The sequence below is a fragment of the Manis pentadactyla genome, chromosome X (assembly GCF_030020395.1).
Source record: "Manis pentadactyla isolate mManPen7 chromosome X, mManPen7.hap1, whole genome shotgun sequence".
NCBI lineage: Eukaryota > Metazoa > Chordata > Mammalia > Pholidota > Manidae > Manis > Manis pentadactyla.
The window spans coordinates 53,836,008-53,849,369 of record NC_080038.1 but is presented as its reverse complement, the minus strand read 5'-3'; positions in this window follow the sequence as shown (position 1 = coordinate 53,849,369).

Sequence of the window (13,362 nt, the reverse complement as noted above, 5' to 3'; positions counted from 1 at the left end):
AGGAAGACAGCACCAAGACATATTAATAAAATTGGCAATGATCAAGGATAAGGACAGACTATTAAAAGCAGCCAGAGAGAGAAATAAGATCACATACAAAGGAAAGCCCATCAGGCTAACATCAGACTTCTCAGCAGAAACCTTACAGGCCAGAAGGGAGTGGCATGATGTATTTAATGCAATGAAGCAGAAGAGCCTGGAAACAAGATTACTTTATCCAGTGAGATTATCATTTAAATTTGAAGGAGGGATTAAACAATTTCCAGATAAGCAAAAGCTGAGAGAATTTACCTCCCACAAATCATCTCTACAGTCTATTTTGGAGGGACTGTTATAGATGGAAGTGTTCCTAAGGCTTAATATCTGTCACCAGAGGTAATAAAACCACAGTAAAGAAAATAGAACAGCTAATTACTAAGCAAATGCAAAATTAAAATAACTATCCCCAAAGTCAATCAAGGGATAGACAAAGAATACAGAATATGATATCTAATATATAAAGAATGGAGGAGGAAGAAAAAGGAGGAGAAAAAGAAAAGAACCTTTAGATTGTGTTTGTAACAGCACACTAAGTGAGTTAAGTTAGACTCTTAGATAGTAAGGAAATTAACCTTGAACCTTTTGTAACTACAAATCTAAAGCCTGCAATGGCAGTAAGTACATACCTATCCATAATCACTCAAACAACAAAGGTATGAAACTAGAAATAAATTATGCAAAGAAAACAAAAAAGCCCACAAACACATGGAGGGTTAATAACATGCCCCTAAATTATCAGTGGATCAATGCCCAAATAAACAGAGAGATTAAACAAGATATGGACACAAATGACAACAATAATTCAACACCGCAAAATCTGTGGGATGCACCAAAGGCCATGCTAACAGGCAAGTATATTGCAACACAGACCTACCTCAGGAAGGAAGAACAATCCAATATGAACAGTCTAAACTCACAATTAACAAAACTAGGAAAAGAAGAACAAATGATGCCCAAAGTCAGTAGAAGGAGGGACATAATAAAGATGAGAGCATAAATAAATAAAATTGAGAATAAAACAATAGAATCAATGAAAGCAAGAGCTGGTTCTTCAAGAAAATAAAATAGATAAAACCTAGCCAGACTTATCAATAAAAAAAGAGAGTCTACACACATAAACAAATCAGAAATGAGAAAAGAAAAATCACTATGGACACCACAGAAATACAAAGGATTATGAGAGAATACTATGAAAAATTACATGTTTTTTTGTCGAATGCTTTTTCAGCATCTATGGAGTTAATCATGTTGTTTTTGTCCTTTTTGTTGATGTGGTGGATGATGTTGCTGAATTTTCGAATGCTGTACCATCCTTGCATCCCTGGCATAAATCCTACTTGATCATGATGGATGATCTTTTTGATGTATTTTTGAATTTCGTTTGCTAATATTTTGTTGAGTATTTTTGCATCTATGTTCATCAGGGTATTTGTCTGTAATTTTCTTTTTTTGTGGTGTCTTTGCCGGGTTTTGGTATTAGAATGATGCTAGCCTCATAGAATGAGTTTGGAAGTATTCCCTTCTCTTCTATTTTTTTGGAAAACTTTAAGGAGAATGGGTATTAGCTCTTTACTAAATGTTTGATAAAATTCAGCGGTGAAGCCATCTGGTCCAGTGGTTTTGTTCTTAGGTAGGTTTTTGATTACCAGTTTAATTTCTTTGCTGGTAATTGGTCTGTTCAGATTTTCTGTTTCTTCCTTGGTCAGCCTTGGAAGGTTGTACTTTTCTAGAAAGTTGTCCATTTCTTCTGGGTTATCCAGTTTGTTAGCATATAATTTTTCATAGTATTCTCTAATACTTCTTTGTATTTCTGTGGTTTCCATAGTAATTTTTCCTTTCTCATTTCTGATTTTGTTTATGTGTGTAGACTCTCTTTTTTTATTGATAAGTCCGGCCAGGGGTTTATCTATTTTGTCTATTTTCTCGAAGAAGCAGCTCTTGCTTTCATTGATTCTTTCTATTATTTTATTCCTCTCAATTTTATTTATTTCCCCTCTAATCTTTATTATGTCCCTCCTTCTACTGACTTTGGGCCTCATTTGTTGTTCTTTTTCTAGTTTCATTAATTGTGAGTTTAGACTGCTTATATGGGATTGTTATTCTTTCTTGAGGTAGGCCTGTATTGCAATATACTTTCCTCTTAGCACAGCCTTGGCTGCGTCCCACAGATTTTTGTGGTGTTGAATTATTGTTGCCATTTGTCTCCATATATTGCTTGATCTCTGTTTTTATTGGTCATTGATCTATTGGTTATTTAGGAGCATGTTGTGAAGCCTTCATGTGTTTGTGGGATTTTTCATTTTCTTTGTGTATTTTATTTCTAGTTTCAAACCTTTGTGATCTGAGAAACTGGTTGGTACAATTTCAGTCTTTTTGAATTTACTGAGGCTCTTTTTGTGGGCAAGTATACGATCTATTCTTGAAAAGGTTCCATGTGCATTTGAGAAGAATGTGTATCCTGTTGCTTTTGGATGGAGTGTTTTGTAGATGTCCGTTAGGTTCATCTGTTTCAATACATTATTCAGTGCTTCTTTCTCCTTACTTATTTTCTGCCTGGTTAAACTGACCTTTGGAGTGAGTGGTGTGTTTAAGTGTCCTAAAATGAATGTATTACATTCTATTTCTCCATTTAATTCTGTTAGTATTTGTTTCACACATGTAGGTGCTCCTGTGTTAGGTGCACAAATATTTATAATAGTTATATCTTCTTTTGGACTGACCTCTTTATCATTATTTAATGTCCTTCTTTGTGTCTTGTGACTTTGTTTTGAAGTGTATTTTGTCTGATACAAAAACTACAACTCCTGCTTTTTTCTCCCTATTAGTTGCATGAAACATCTTTTTCCATCCCTTTACTTTCAGTCTGCTTGTCTCTTTGGGTTTGAAGTGAATCTCTTATAGGCAGCGTACAGACGGGTCTTGTTTTTTTGTTCATTCAGTGACTCTCTGTCTTTTGATTGGTGAATTCAGACCATTTACATTTAGAGTGATTATTGATAGGTATGTACTTATTGCCATTGTAGGCCTTACAATTGTGGTTACCTAAGGTTCAAGGGTAATTCCCTTACTATCTAACAGTCTAATTTAACTCACTTAGTATGCTATTAGAAACACAACCTAAAGGTTCTTTTTTTTCCTCCTCATCTGTGTGTTTTGTTTTCACGTGTCTCCATGTATTGCTTGGTATCTGTTTTAATTTGTTCATTGATTCATTGATTATTTAGAAGGATGTTGTTTAGCCCCTATGTATGTAGGATTTTTTGTTTTCTCTGTGTAATTTAATTGTAGTTTCATATCATAGTGGTCTGCGGAGATGCTTGAAAAAATTTCAATGTTTCTTAATCCACTGAGGCTCTTATTTTGGCCAAGTGTGTGTACTATTCTTGTGAATGTTCCATATAAACCTGAGAAACTGGGTAACCTCCTACTTTTGGGAGGAGTGTTCTGTATATATCTGATAAGTTCATTTGATCTAATGAATTGTTCATTGCCTCTGTTTCTTTATTTATTATCTGTATAGTTGAACTGTCTCTTGATTTAAGTGCTTTTTTTAAAGTCTCCTAACATGAATGTGTTGCAATCTGTTTCCCCTTTAATTATTTTTTCTTAATTTTTGTATCATTAATGTACAATTACATGAGCAACATTATGGTTGCTAGACTCCCCCCATTATCAACTCCCCACCACATAACACATTACAGTCACTGTCCATCAGCATAGTAAGATGCTCTAGAATCACTACTTGTCTTCTCTGTGTTGTACTGCCTTCCCCGTGCCCCACCATACATAATGTGTTCTAATCACAATGCCCCCTTTTATGCCTTATCCCTCACATTCCACCCATCCTCCCCATTCCCTTTCCCTTTGAAAATTTTAGTACATTCTTGGATTCTGTGAGTCTGCTGCTGTTTTTTTCCTTCAGATTTTTCTTTGTTCTTATGATCCACAGATGAGTGAAATCATTTGATACTTGTCTTTCTCCACCTGGCTTATTTCACTGAACATAAAACACTCTAGATCCATCCATGTTGTTGCAAATGGCAGGATTTGTTTTCTTATGGCTGAATAATATTCCATTGTATATATGTACCATATCTTCTTTATCCATTTATCTATTGATGGACACTTAGGTTGCTTCCATTTCTTAGCTATTGTAAATAGTGCTATGATAAACACAGGGGTGCATATGTCTTTTAAACTGGACTCCTGCATTCTTAGGACAAATTCCTAGGGGTGGAAGTCCTTGGTCAAATGGTATTTCTATTTTGAGATTTTTGAGGAACCTCTATAATGCTTTCCGCAATGGTTAAACTAATTTACATTCCCACCAGAAGTGTAGGAAGGTTCCCCTTTCTCCACATCCTCGCTAAAATTTGTTGTTGTTTGTCTTTTGGATGTTGGCCATCCTAACTGGTATGAGGTGATATCTCATTGTGGTTTTAATTTACATTTCTCTGATTAGTTATGTGGACCATCTTTTCATGTGTCTGTTGGCCATCTGAATTTCTTCTTTGGAAAACTGTTCAGCTGCTCTGTGCATTTTTTAATTGGATTATTTGCTTATTGTTTGTTGAGGTGCATGAGCTCTTTGTATATTTTGGATGTCAACCCTTTATCAGATATGCCATTTATAAATATATTCTCCCACACTGTAGGATCCCTTTTTGCCCTGTTGATGGTGTCCTTTGCTGTACAGAAGCTTTTCAGCTTGATATAGTCTCACTTGTCCATTTTTGCTTTTGTTTCCCTTGCCCAGGATTATATGTTCATGAAGAAGTTGCTCATGTTTATGTGCAACATATTTGTGCCTATGTATTTTTCTAAGAGTTTTATGGTTTCATGACTTACGTTCTGGTCATGGATCCATTTCAAGTTTACTTTTGTGTATGAGGTTAGACAATGATCCATTTTCATTCACGTACATGCAGCTGTCCCATTTTGCCAACACCAGCTTTTGAAGAAGCTGTCATTTCCTCATTGTATATTCTTGGCTCCTTTATCCTATATTAGTTGTCCTTATATTTTGGGGTTAATATCTGGGCTCTCTATTCTGTTCCACTGGTCTATGTGTCTGCTCTTATGCCAGTACCAAATTATCTTGATTACTATGGCTTTGTAGGAGAGCTTGAAGTTGGGAAGCGAGATTCCCCATATTTTATTCTTTCTTCTCAGGATTTCTTTGGGTATTCAGGGTCTTTTATGATTCCATATGAATTTTAGAGCTATTTGTTCCAGTTCATTGAAGAATGCTGTTGGTATTTTGATAGAGATTGCATTTAATCTATAGATTACTTTAGGCAGGATGGCCATTTTGACAATATTAATTCTTCCTGTCCATGAGCATGGGATGAATTTCCATTTATTAGTGTCCTCTTTAATTTCTATTAAGAATGACTTGTAGTTTTCAGGGTATAGGTCTTTCACTTCCTTGGTTAGGTTTATTACTAAGTATTTTATTCTCTTTGATGTGATTGTGAATGGAATTGTTTTCCTGATTTCTCTTCTAGTTCCTCATTAGTGTATAGTAATACAACCAATTTCTGTATATTAGTTTTGTATCCTGCAACTTTGCTGAATTCAGGTATTAGTTCTAGTAGTTTTGGAGGGGATTCTTCAGAGTTTTTTATGTACTATATTATGTCACCTGCAAATAGTGACAGTTTGACTTCTTCCTTACCAATCTGGGTGCATTTAATTTCTTTGTGCTGTCTGATTGCCATGGCTAGGACATCCAGAACTATGTTGAATAAAAGTAGGGAGAGTGGGCATCCTTGTCTTGTTCCTGATCTTAGGTGAAAAGCTTTGAGCATCTTGCTGTTGAATATTATGTTAGCTATGGGTTTGTCATATATGGCCTTTATTATGTTGAGATACTTACCCTCTATACCCATTTTGTTGAGTGTTTTTATCATGAATAGGTGTTGAATTTTGTCGAGTACTTTTTCAGACTATGGAGATGATCATATAGTTTTTATCCTTCTTCTTGTTGATGTGGTGGATGATATTGATGGATTTTTGAGTGTTGTACCATCCTTGCATCCCTGGGATGAATCCCACTTGGTGATGGTGTATGATCCTTTTGATGTATTTTTGAATTCGGTTTGCTAATATTTTGTTGAGTATTTTTGCGTCTATGTTCATCAGGGATATTGGTCTCTAATTTCTTTTTTTGTGTGCTGTTTTTGCCTGGTTTTGGTATTAGAGTGATGCTGGCTTCATAGAATGAGTTTGGAAGTATTCCCTCCTCTTATATTTTTTGGAAAACTTTAAGGAGAATGGGTATTATGTCTTCTCTAAATGTCTCGTAAAGTTCACCATTGAATCCATGTGGCCGTCGGATTTTTTCCTTCAGTTAGTTTTTTGATTACCGATTCAGTTTCGTTGCTAGTAATTGGTCTGCTTAAATTTTCTGTTTCTTCCTTGGTCAGTCTTGGAAGGTTGTATTTTTCTAGAAAGTTGTCCATTTCTTCTAGGTTATCCAGTTTGTTAGCATATCATTTTTCATAGTATTCTCTAATAATTCTTTGTACTTCTTTGGTTTCCATTCTGATTTTTCGTTTCTCTTTTCTGATTCTGTTTATGTGTGTAGATTCTCTTTCTCTCTTAATAAGTCTGGCTAAGAGTTTTTCTATTTTGTTTATTTTCTCAAAGAACCGGCTCTTGGTTTCATTAATGTTTTCTATTGTTTTATTCTTTTCTATTTTATTCATTTCTTTTTTGATCTTTATTATTTTCCTTCTTCTGCTGACTTTGGGCCTCACTTGTTCTTCTTTTTCCAGTTTCAATAATTGTGAATTCAGACTGTTCATTTGGGATTGTTCTTCCTTATTTTAAATGGCCTGAATTGCTATATACTTTCCTCTTAGAACTGCCTTCACTGCATCCTATAGAAGTTGGGCGTTATGCGCATTTCATTTGTCTCCATGTATTGCTTTATTTCTGTTTTAATTTGGTCATTGACCCATTGGTTATTTAGGAGCATGTTGTTCAGTCTCCATATGTTTGAGAGCCCTTTTATTTTCTTTGCACAATTTATTTCTAGTTTTGTACCTTTGTGATATGAGAAGTTGGCTCAATCTTTTAGAATTTTCTGAGGTTCTTTTTGTGGCCTATTATGTGTATTATTCTGGAAAATGTTCCATGTGCACTGGAGAAGAACGTGTTTCCTGCTTTTGGGTGTAGATTTCTGTACAAGTCTGTTAGGTTCGTCTGCTCTAGTTTGTTGTTCAGTGCCTCTGTGTCTTTACTTATTTTCTGTCTGGTTGATCTGTGCTTTGGAGTTAGTGGTGTGAAGTTTCCTAAAATGAATACATTGCATTCTATTTGCTCCTATAATTCTGTTAGTATTTCTTTCACTTATGTAGGTGCTCCTGTGTTGGGTGCATAGATACTTATAATGGTTATATCCTCTTGTTGCACTGACTCCTTTCTCATTATATAATGTCCGTCTTTGTCTCTTTTTACTTTCTTTGGTTTGAAGTCTATTTTGTCTGATACAAGTTCTGTGACACCTGCTTTTTTCTCCCAATTGTTTGAATGAAATATCTTTTCTGTTCCTTCTGTCTTATTCTGTGTATGTCCTTGGGTTTGACGTGATTCTCTTGTTGGCAGCATATAGATGGGTCATGCTTTTTATCCATTCTTTTACTCTGTGTCTTTTGATTGGTGCATTCAGTCCATTTATATTTATGATGATTTTTGATAGATACTTACTTACTACCATTGCAGGGTTTGGATTCATGGTTACCAAAGGTTCAAGGGTAGCTTCTTTACTATGTAACCATCTAACTTTAACTCACTTATTTTGCTGTTATAAACACAGTCTCATGATTCTTTATTTCTCTCCCTTTTTTTTCTTCCTCCTCCACTCTTTGTATGTTAGGTGTTTTATTCTGTACTCTTTTGTGTTTCCCTTGACTGATTGTCTGAATAGTTGCTTTTATTTTGCCTTTAGTATTTGTTGGTCTGCTTTTTTGCTGTGATTTTATTTTCTCTGGTGATGTCTATTTAGCCTTAGGAGTACTTCCATTTAGTGCAGTCCCTTTAAAATACACTGTAGAGGTGGTTTGTGGGAGGTAAATTCCCTCAAATTTTGCTTATCTAGGAATTGTTTAATCCTCCATTCAAATTTTAATGATTATATTGCTGGATACAGTATTATGGTTCTAGGCCCTTCTGTTTCATTGCATTACATATATCATGCCATTCTCTTCTGGCCTGTAAGTTACTGTTGAGAAATCTGATTATAGCCTGATGGTTTTTCTTTTGTAGGTAATCTTTTTACTCCCTCTGGCTGCTTCTATTACCCTGTCCTTGTCTTTGATCTTTGCTATTTTAATTATAATATGTCTTTTTGTTATCCTCCTTGGTTCCTTGTGTTGGGAGATCTGTTAACTTCCACGGTCTGAGAGAATATTTCCTTCCCCATCTTGGGGAAGTTTTAAGCAATTATTTCTTCAAAGACACTTTCTATCCCTTTTTCTCTCTTCTTCTTCTGGTACCCCTACAATACAAATATTGTTCCATTTGGATCGGTCACACAGTCCTATTAATATTCTTTCATTCCTAGAGATCCTTTTGTCTCTCTCTGACTCACCTTCTCTGTATTCCTGTTCTCTTATTTGTATTCCATTAACAGTCTCTTCCACTTCATCCAGTCTGTTTTTAAATCCCTCTTTTGGTTGTTTCATTTCTGTTATCTCCCTCCGGAATTCATTCCTTAGCTCTTGCATATTTCTCTGCAGGTCCATCAGCATGGTTATGACTTTTATTTTGAGTTCTTTTTCAGGAAGATTGGTTATTTCCATCTCTGCAGGCCCTCTGGCATTTGAGTGATTTTGGACTGAACTGGGCTCTTCAGCCTTTTCATGGTAATAGAAGTGATTGCTGGAGAGTGGTGCATGTGTCAGCTGGGAGAAAAATTTCCTTCCTGTTTCCTTGTCACTTTGCCCATCTCTGCTGCTTGTGCTGATTAACTTCACACAGGGAGCAGTCTCTGGGTTAATCCCCTGAGCTGCCATGGGTGGGGAAGTCCTCGGGATGGCCTAGGGCACTGGCAGGGGTCACAGGTGAGCAGCATGTGTTCACCTGTGAGAATGGCACTCCTTCTTGCCTTCTGGACTTTTTCCCTGCTTCTTCTACCTGTGCTGGTCAACCCGGTGTAGGGGGCAGCCTCTGGGTTGATATCCTGAGCTGCCTTGGGTGTGGTGGCCCTCGGGATGTCCTTGTGCATTGGCAGAAGTTGCAGGCAGCCATTTCATCTCTGCCATGAGAATAAAGCTCCTTTGTGCCTTCTGGGCTCTGCACCGTCTCTCCACTGTCTGTGCCAAGCAGCTGCGTGCAGGGGGCATCCTCTGGGTCAAGCCTGGTTTGCTGCACTTCTAGAGAAGACTATGTGGTTGCTGTGGACAGGGCTGCTCCCTGGTTGGTCTGCAGCAATGGCTGGACTGCTAGTTTGCTTGCAGTGCTGACAGGAGGGAATAAACAGCAGGCTGCTAATCGCCATAAGGGGCTTCAGAGCTGTGTTGCCACTCAGGAGGTTAGGGTGCCAGAAGTTCCTTAAAGTTCCCATGTGCCAGAATGATTTTGTCCACCTGTTAAACCCTTGTCCTTTCAAGACTTTTAAAGCTCCTGCTTTTCTTTTACTCCAGGGCAGCTGGCTCTGGGGACCTGTTCACAATCTTAGTCTTGGATTTTACTTTTCCGTTTCTCTAATATCCAGTACACCATGCAATATGTGTCTGTGCTCCTGCTGCAGATTACTAGGGCTGGTTATTTAGCAGTCCTGTGCCTCCACTCCCTCCCTACTCTGATTCTTTTCCTCCCGCTGGTGAGCTGGGGTAGGGGGAGTCTTGGTTTTTGCCGGGTCACGGCTTTGTATTTCACCCTTTTTGTGAGATGCTGAGATTTTGCCATGTCGATGTAGCCTGGCTTTTGTACTGTACCTTTGGGTCTCTCTTTTAGGAATAGTTGTATTTGCTGTATTTTCAAAATATATATGGTTTTGGGAGGAGATTTCTGCCACCCTACTCATGCCGCCATCTTGAGAATCTCTCTGCCCCCTTTAATTCTTTTAGTACTTATTTTACATATTTAGGTGCTCCAATAGTGGTTGCATATATATTTATAATGGTTATATCCTTGTGTTGGACTGTTCACTTTATCTTTATGTAATGTCCTTCTTTGTCTCTTGTTACTTTCTTTGTGTTGAAATCAATTTAGTCTGATATAAGTACTGTTAATTCTGCATTTTTCTCCCTATTATTAGCATGGAATATCTTTTTCCATCCCTTCACGTTTAGTGTGTGTATGTCTTTGGGTCTGAAATAAGTCTCCGGTAGATGGTATATAGATGGGTCTTCTTTCCTTAACCATTCTGCCATTCTATGTCTCTTGATAGATGCATTCAGTCCATTTACATTTAAGGTGCTTATTGATCAATATGTACTCATTTCCATTTTACTAATTGTCTTCTATTTTTATATCTCCTCCCTGTTCCTTTCTTCCACTCTTATACTGTTCTGTTATTGATGATTTTCTTTAGTGTTGTAATTAGATTTCTTTTTTAAATTATTTTTTTTTGCTTGTGTATTTATTGTTGTCTTTAATTTTGTGGTTACCCAATGTTCGAATTTAGGTTCCTTAATATATAATAGTCTATCTTAAATTGTTGATTATTTTAAACACAATCCAAAAGTATGTCATTTTCCTACTTTTTTCCTCCATATTTTTCATGTTAGATATCATAATCTGTACTTTTTTTGGTACTCCTTGACTGATTTTGTGTATATGTGATTTTGCTTCTTTTGTTTACTTTTAATTTTGTACTTGCCTGCTAATTAGTTAGTTTACTACTTTTATTGTTGGTTTATTTTCACTGTTGAAAGATACTTAGCCTTAGGGTCATTTCCATGTACAGCAGTGCATTAAAGTATCTTGTAAGGCTGGCTTAGTGGTGCCAAATTCCTCCAATATTCATTTATCTATAAATTGTTTAATACCTGTTTCAAGCTTAAATGATAATTTTGCCAGGTAGAGGATTCTGGTTTGGAGGGCCTTTTTCAGTATATTACATATTTCAGTACATGATAGATTTATCATGCAATTTCATTCTGGCCTGCAGAGTTTCTGTTGAGAAGTATGCTGATAGCCTGATGGGATTTCCTTTATAAGTAATCTTTATTCTCTCTCTGGCTGCTTTCAATAGTCTCTCTTTGTCCTTGATCTTTGCCATTTTAATTTTTATATTTCTTAATATTGTTGTTCTGGGTTTCCTTTTTTAGGGGATCTCTGCACTTCCATAACTTGAGTGTCTATTTCCTTACCCCAGTTGGAGATGTTTTCAACCACTATTTCCTTAAAGAGATGTTCTATCCTTTTGTCTTTCTCTTCTCCTTCTGGTACCCCAAGAATATGAAAATATTGTTTGGCTTGGCTTGGCTTATCATTCTTTCATTCCTAGAGGTCCTTTTTTCTCCCTGTTACTCAGCTTCTTTGTTTTCCTCTTCTCTAACTTCCATCTATATCACTGTCTCCTCTACCTTTACCAATCTACTCTTAAATCCCTCCATTGTATGTTTCATTTCAGATACTTCATTCTTCAGCTCTGAGGGGCTCTTTTTCATGTCTTCTATATCTTTGTTTAAGTCCTCCCTGAAGTCTTTGATACTTTTTTGTATACCCCTGAACATGTTTATGATGTTTATTTTGAAATCTTTGTAAAGAAGATTGATCTCTGTTTCATTTAGCCCTCTTTATGGATTTGCCTCCTTTAGTTTTGTTTGTATCATATACCCCTGCCTTCACTATTTGTCAGCGTTTCTGTGTTTCTTCCTTTGTATTAGATGGACGTGCTGTGCTTCCTGGCCTATACAGTAATAGCTTTATAAAGAAGGTGTCCTGTGGTGCTCAGAAGCTCAAGATTCTTAACTCTCTAGTGTCTGGTTCTATTTTTTTGTGGACCCCAGCTTTTGGCATGCAGTGGGAGGAGCCACATCTCTGTCTGGCTTCTGTAGTAGTCTGAGTTTGGGTGATAGTTTGCTTCAGCTGCTGCCTTTGTGATCAACTCAGGAGTCTCTGTTGAGCTTGCTGTGGGTAGGGCCACCCTCTGTCTGACTTGCAGCAATGGCTGGGCTGCAGGGATAATGGGATAGGAAGACTGATGTGTGGTGCTGCCCCAGCCAGTTGTGCAGCACTAGGCCTGGACAGCCACAGAAAGGAAAGAGCCCTTGGAGCTGGCTCCTGCAGGCATCTCCCCAGTTGGGCTTAAACAGAGCTAGGGAAGCTAGGAGAGTCTCCCTCTGCCTGCCAGGCAGCAAAGTCTGATGCTGCTGCTGGGCCAAGTGGGTTGGCTCCTGGAAGCCCATGCAGGGAGGAGCCTTGGAGCTGTGTTTGGATTGGAAAGATAGCCAGCAAGGTTGATGGTGCATCTAGGGCTCCTTAAAGTTCCAGATCTCTTGGCATGATGAAGGGCTGGGGAAGTGTCTCCCTTTCTCCTGATGCCAGAGCTCCATATAATGCTCATCCCTCTGTTACCTCTCCCACTGCTGTAAAGTCATCTTCTGGGTGCCTTTTTATTTATAATGGTTGTATCCTCTTTTTGGACTGACCCCTGTATCATTATGTAATGTCCTTCTTTATCTTTTGTTACTTTCTTTGTTTTGAAGTCTATTTTGTCTGATACAAGTACAGCAACACCTGCTTTTTTCTCTTTGTTGTTTGCATGAAATATCTTTATCTATCTCTTGACTTTTATTCTGTGTATGTCTTTGGGTTTGAGGTGAGTCTCCTGTAAGCAGCATATAGATGGGTCTTGCTTTTTTATCCATTCTATTAGTCTGTGCCTTTTGATTGGTGCATTCAGTCCATTCACATTTAGGGTGATTATTGAAAGATATGTACTTATTGCCATTGCAGGTTTTAGATTCATGGTTACCAAAGGTTCAAGGGTAGCTTCTTTACTACCCAACCATCTAACTTAACTCACTTATTAAGCTATTATAAACACAGTCTGATGATTCTTTATTTCTCTCCCTTCTTATTCCTCCTATTCCTTTCCTTATATGTTAGGTGTTTTATTCTGTACTCTTTTGTGTTTCCTTTGATTGCTTTTGTGAATAGTTGATTTTATTTTTTGCCTTTAGTTAGTATTTGGTTGGTCTACTTTCTTTGGTGTGATTTTATTTTCTCTGGTGACATCTATTTAGCCTTAGGAGTGCTTCCATCTAGAGCAGTCCCTTTAAAATATCCTGGAGAGGTGGTTTGTGGGAGGCAAATTCCCTCAACTTTTGCTTCTCTGGGAATTGTTTAATCCCTCCTTCACAT